Here is a 6,517-nt window from a genome sequence, read left to right on the forward strand (position 1 = left end):
ATACGTACAGTATAACCTAAAATTTAAAATAGGTTAACATATTTAAACTTTCATGGTATTTTAATATTAAATTAACAATTTGAATTGACATGTACTACTCATTTAAATAAATTTTTTTTCTTTCCGAAAATTAAATTTGAATTTACTGTATATAGTTATAAAGTTTAAGCTCAAATTGGATTTTAAATTCAATGTATGAAGGTTTGTTACTTATCAAATTAGCCGTATCTAATTTGGTAAGTAACAAAATTAAAAAAAAAGAAAAAAAATATTTGTTGAATGTTATCCAATTTGGTAATTAGCTAGTATTTATTTTTCAATATTGCCCTTATTATTGATTTTTATTCGTAACCTGATGAGTAGGTTACCATTTTGTAAAAACCAATCTTGACCTTAAAATATGAACGGTTAGATTTAATTGAGCCAGTGTATTGAAGTATTTCTCTTAAAAAAAATTAAATATTTTACTTGAGTCGCTCATCTCTTATTCGAATAGTTCATGCGACCAGATATCATCTTACGAAATTTGATGATTTAATAATGCTCAGATTCAATTAATAAAACGATTCTCTAAGGCCCCGTTTGGTTTGGGAGATAAGCAGGGATAATAAAAGTTATCTTCGCTATTCCACCAAACGGGATAATTTTTTGTCGGGATATTTTATGCCGGTCAAACTTTACTATTCTCGGTTATTCCGGAATAGCTTGAGATTTACTATTCCACCATTTTAGTGGAATAGTGTTATTCCAATGCTTAATTTCAAACTTAATTAAAAATTATAAATTGAATTAAAACTAAATTATATAAATATAATATGTTATATATTATTTAAAGTTTAAAACTTAAACTTTAAAATTTTTAAAATTAAATTTAAGATTTTAAAATTTTAAATTTTTAAAATTTATATTTTAAATTCTAAAATATAAATATAAAATATAAAAATTTAAATTCTAATATAAAGAAAGAGATAATATCATTATTTTTAATTTATAACTGTTCATTTTAATTCTTATTCCATCTTAATTAACCAAACGCTATTTTGTTTATTCCCAGAAATAACCCAATTTCCATTCAAACGTAAAATTAATCTAATTCCTGTTTATGCCTCAATTTATATCTATCTCCGGAATAGTCACTTTTTACTTATCTCTTTTTACTTATCTCCGAACCAAACGATACCTAATAACTTATTGTCACATAAAATATTAGCTGATCGATTTTTTTTTTCTTTTCTTTAATTTTTTGTCCCAAATGAAAAATCCAAGGACTGAGAAATTATGTTCTTAAGATTAAGATGGAGATGGAGATACCTCATTGATTGAGAGCGACGTAGTGCGCAAAAAGATGAACCAACCTTAATGTTTGGAACTATTCGTGATTCGTCCCCCCCACCCCATCACAAACACCCAAAAGAAGAAAACAGAAAAAAAAAAAAAAAAAAAAAAAAAAANCTATAGTTTCATATTTTTTCACTGTAGTACTCTATAATTTTAAGTATATCAATTTAGTATCATGTAGTTTTATTTTTATCTTTTTATTATCGATTCCACTAATTTCAGTGACAAAGTTAAAAAACTAAAGGATATTAAAGTGAATATTCGATAAACCTAGATAGGATATCTGAAGTTTTTGTATATAATTTAACGATAACGAAAAAACTAACGAAAAAATAAAAATAAAACCATATGATACTAACTTGATACACTTTAAACCACGTGGTACTAAAGTGAGAAAGTGTAAAACCATAGAAATGGTTTTTGAAGTTTACCCTAAAAAAAAAAAAGAAATGCTTCAATACACAAGCTCAACTAAATCCAGTCGTTCATATTTTAAGGTCAAGATTGACTTTTACAAAGCAGCAACCTGCACATCAGGTTACCAACCAAAATCAATAGTAAAAGCAATATTGGAAAATAAATACTAGCCAATTATCAAATTAAATAACATTCAACAAATATTTGTTTTCTTCTTTAATTTTGTCACTTATCAAATTAGATATGGCTAATTTGATAAGTAACAAATCTTCATAGATTGAATTTAAAATTAAATTTGAGCTTAAACTTTATAATTGTATACAGTAAATTCAAATTTAAATTTAAATTTAATTTTTAGAAAGAAAAAAATTATATTTAAATGAGTAGTACATGTCAATTTAATTTAATATTAAAATACCATGAAAGTTTAAGTATGTTAACCTATTTTAAATGTTAGGTTATACTGTATGTATAAAGCTAACTTTTATTATTTATTTAAATAAAACATTTCTATTTTTTAAATTAAATTCAAATTGTTTGTTCGATAGTGAAAACATCATTAAAGTTCAAAAACATTTATCAAAATTAAAAGTAAAATTAAAATTTAGATTTAACTTATATTATAGTTGAAAAATAAATTTTATTAACTATTTAAACTAAAAGTTTCTATCTTCGAAAATGAACTTTTAAATTATAAATTTTGAATATCGATAAATTACATTCTTTCTAATTGAATTTTAGCTTTGATCACCCAACTTTAATTTATTAAGATTTTTGTCTCGAATTTTGTAGTTCATTGCATTCAGGTCTTACAATTCAATTTAATTGACTGATTAGTAACTTGTTGATGATACAATTGTGATGTGACTGTGTTATACTAGTTGATGGTATGAGAATGGCTAAAATGCTACATCACTACCACATCAACGTCAAATCACAATTCGGCTGTCTAAATTGGACCGTTAGACTCGATCGATGTGATAATCTAAAAAATTTAGTTTGAAATTACAATTTACTAAAGTTAGTCAACCAAAGCATTACGCTTCTCGTAATTTGAGAAGAAAATGTGTAATTTATACTGGAACTTGTGAAGATCGTAAAAGTTTAATTTATTTTAATTAAGGTAATGAACTTAATTAGTTAGAACTATTGATCATAAGGTCAAATTCAAAATTTTTTAAACATTCACTTGGGGACAATATTTCATTTTTTATTACTAAGAGATTGCATAATATAACTTGTTATTTGCAATATTTTATATTTGAATACTATTTTGGATGCAACAAAATTTTAAAATTTGAATATTATTTTGGATGCAACAAAAATTTAAATTTGCGACAAATTTAAATTTTTATTTAATACTTAAATTGTACAAATAAATTTAAAATTGGCTAAACATTCAAGCTCTTGTTCAAGTGAGGCTCAAGAATAACGGATAGGCTAAATCCTTTCAATAATGCATCATTTTATATTTTGAATTTGAATATGATACATTAGTAAAGAAAATTAAATTATACAAAGATGGAATATTAAAGGATAAGAATTGTGAAAGATGGAATATTTTTGGATTTACAAATGGTATATTATGAGGAAGATAATTTACAAAAATGCCCATAGTGCAAACTCCATGTAATGAGAAAGTTTTTGCCCTCGGTAAGGGGGTGACGGGTACCGATAACAACAAGAGCCGGTCACCCCTTTATAAAAGATGCATCACTACCGTCCATTTTAAAAAATTTAAGAGTTAAGATTTGTTTGGTGTACAGGAACATTGCTAAAACAAAAGAGCTCATTTTGCCCATTAGTCCCTATTTTTATTATGAGTTGATTTCATACAGCTTAATGAAAATATATCAAATAGTAAATATAAACTTATAAAGTTTAACTTTTCATATTTATTTTTATAAAAATTCAGTGATAATTGATATTTATATTTGTCCCTCTGGTTTGTTACTATTAGAACATTATTTATTCTTTAATAAAAGATAAATAAAATGACATTTTTATCATCACAAATTTGTCCTTCTAAAGTCCTAATTATTAAAATTATGTAGAAATATCCTTCTAAAAATTTTCAACGGTCATTTTTTTCGTTCTACCATCACAAATAATATAAGAGGGGTAAAAAGATTAATTTACCTTATTTACTAATTAGGGTTAAGTATTTTACGTACGATTAGCTACATTTTTCTAACGGATTCTAATAATAGAGATATATTTGAAAACGTTGGGGCAATTATAGAAATAAATATGAAAAATTAAACTTTGCAGGGATCTATTTACTATTCGATATGTTTACAGGAAACTATATGCAATTAACCCTTTTATTATTATGTATTTTTCTATTATTCAAATAGGTTTTAAAATTTAGAATAAATGTTGAATTCGGCTGTAAAATTTTATAAAAATAAGTTTGCAAATTAAAGTTTGTCATAATTAATGTATACAGTTAAACTATCAAATTGAATTAAATTATTTAATAAATTTTTAATTTTGATAGTGCATGTAAAATATCTTATTTATCTATTTTTATTTATTTGTGGACTGCGATTTGACCTAGAGGTTAAGATGGGCAATGATTGATATATATCAACTCATTTTTAGTAAAATTTTATAATTTAATTTATTACTTATTTTTTATTTTAAAGTTTATTTAAAATCGTAGTAAAGCACAAAAAAGCAATTAATATAATTTTTAACTTAGGGGATTAAATGAAACATAGAACATTCTAGTTGTGGAGCAAATTAAACACACTTAAAATATCTTATCTAAGCTACCACTTAACTTTAAATAAATAAAAAGTGTAATGTTGAGTAGTTGATTCTTCTTATGGCTTATGAGGTGTGATTTTTTTTTTTAAAAAAAAAAAAGTCCTTGGATAAGAATCTTAGGTAAATCACTCATTTGTTACGTGAACTTATCACGAAATTTAAAGTTTGCTGTAATTGCTCCTGTATTTATTTTAAGTGTGTTTAAAATCTAATAATTTTGATAAACTTTTGTTGATCTTCTATGTTGGCGTTAATTAATCGACAGAATTATTGTTCAGCAATTGTAATTAAATTAATTTTTACCCTGCATACCAAAATGTTCCGAATACAATACCCACATCATCAATTTAATGGTATAAATTTCAATCTCTAATTCTATTATCTTTTTCGTTAGAAGTTTTTGAGATGATTCATCTGATTTTTATTATATGCGAACTTTTAAGACTATTTATGGGTATAACGAACGCATTATTGTTCATCACTATTATTTTATTTTTGGCACAAACAGTAGGATGAACAGTAGGATAGATGAACAGATCGAATAAATTTGCTGTAGCGAAATGATTGAAGCGTAAATTAAAGTTCATTGGATCAAACGCCGACGACAAATATATAAGTGAAATGTTTGTGATGGTTTTAATACTAGATGATATGCACCAAGTCCAAATATTTACTTCAGAGAATCATAATCCATGTTACTTGTTTTTTGAACTTTTTATATCATTAGCTTAGCTTGATTGGACCAAAAAGTTAATTTGTCCCATAAGAATCCAAATATTCGGATGTGTGTGGATTTAATTTGAGCAGTGAAGTTCGATGTTTCTCGGAGGAGTCATGAGCTGGTTTCCTACTTCTCAACTCGAATTGGGAACCAGAAAGAGCTCTCCGCGTCGAAAAATTCTAGAATGCAACAGGTATATCGGTGACGTGGCGTAACAAACCAATCAAATGTCTTCTTTTAGAGGTATATATATATGCCCTGTCATGATTATAAAAAGAATAAATATAATTGGCTTGTGATTGATGACATAGCGCAAGTGTGACAGTATAGAATTTCTCGCATCCCACGGGGTAAGTGGGGCCCACCCGAAAAATGGCGTGGTTCACACATGCCCATCTTGCACGCGGTCAACGAGGTGGGCTTCACCTTGTGGACGGCTGGCTGAGACGGAGGCCTCTCTCTCTCTCTCTCTCTCTCTCTCTCTCTCTCTCTCTCTCTCTCNTAAATAAAATAATTTTAATTTAAAATTATAACTCTTATTCTCTTTGTTCTAATATAACCATCTAAATATTATTTACCTTATTTCTAGGAATAACCTAATTTTCATTCAAACGCAAAATTAGTCTAGTTTCTGTTTATACCTGAACTTGTATCTATCTCTAAAATAAACAGTTCTTATTTATTCCCGAGCCAAACACAACCTTAGAGCTTAATCCTGAAATTGTTGTAGGCGAGTCTCCAACAAGGGAAAAAAGCGACGATTCACGCGTACGCGACAGTTTTAATGGAGAAGGTACCGAAGGATATAACACAAAACAAAAATAAAAACCACGGGATACTTAAATGATGCAGTTAAAACGATATGATACTAAAGTGGAAACATATTAAACCACACAAAAGGTATCTAATTTTTTCTTAATAAATTTTAAGATGAATGAAATGTAAGATGTACATCTATATATAAGAGCGCAGGTAGTTTTTTTTTTATTTTTTATTTTTTTATTATGGCGAGAGTAAGGGAATTCGACTTACTGCCACACTGGTAGTTGCGGGGCACCTGCCGGCCGCAGCTCTCGACGATCCTGACGGCCCGGCCGACATCGATGAGGGCGGCCAGCTTCGGCGTGATCAGCGGGCAGACGCACTCCTCGTGCGCCCCCCGCAGGCACTGGCAGCACTGCAGGCTCGGCGGCTGGCCGTACATCACCGGCTTGCAGGCGTTGATGCCGGCCGTGCGTTCCGCCTTGCAGGCCTCCGGGCTCAGCCCCG

Source organism: Ananas comosus, linkage group 16 (assembly GCF_001540865.1).
Source record: "Ananas comosus cultivar F153 linkage group 16, ASM154086v1, whole genome shotgun sequence".
NCBI classification, from domain to species: Eukaryota; Viridiplantae; Streptophyta; class Magnoliopsida; order Poales; family Bromeliaceae; genus Ananas; species Ananas comosus.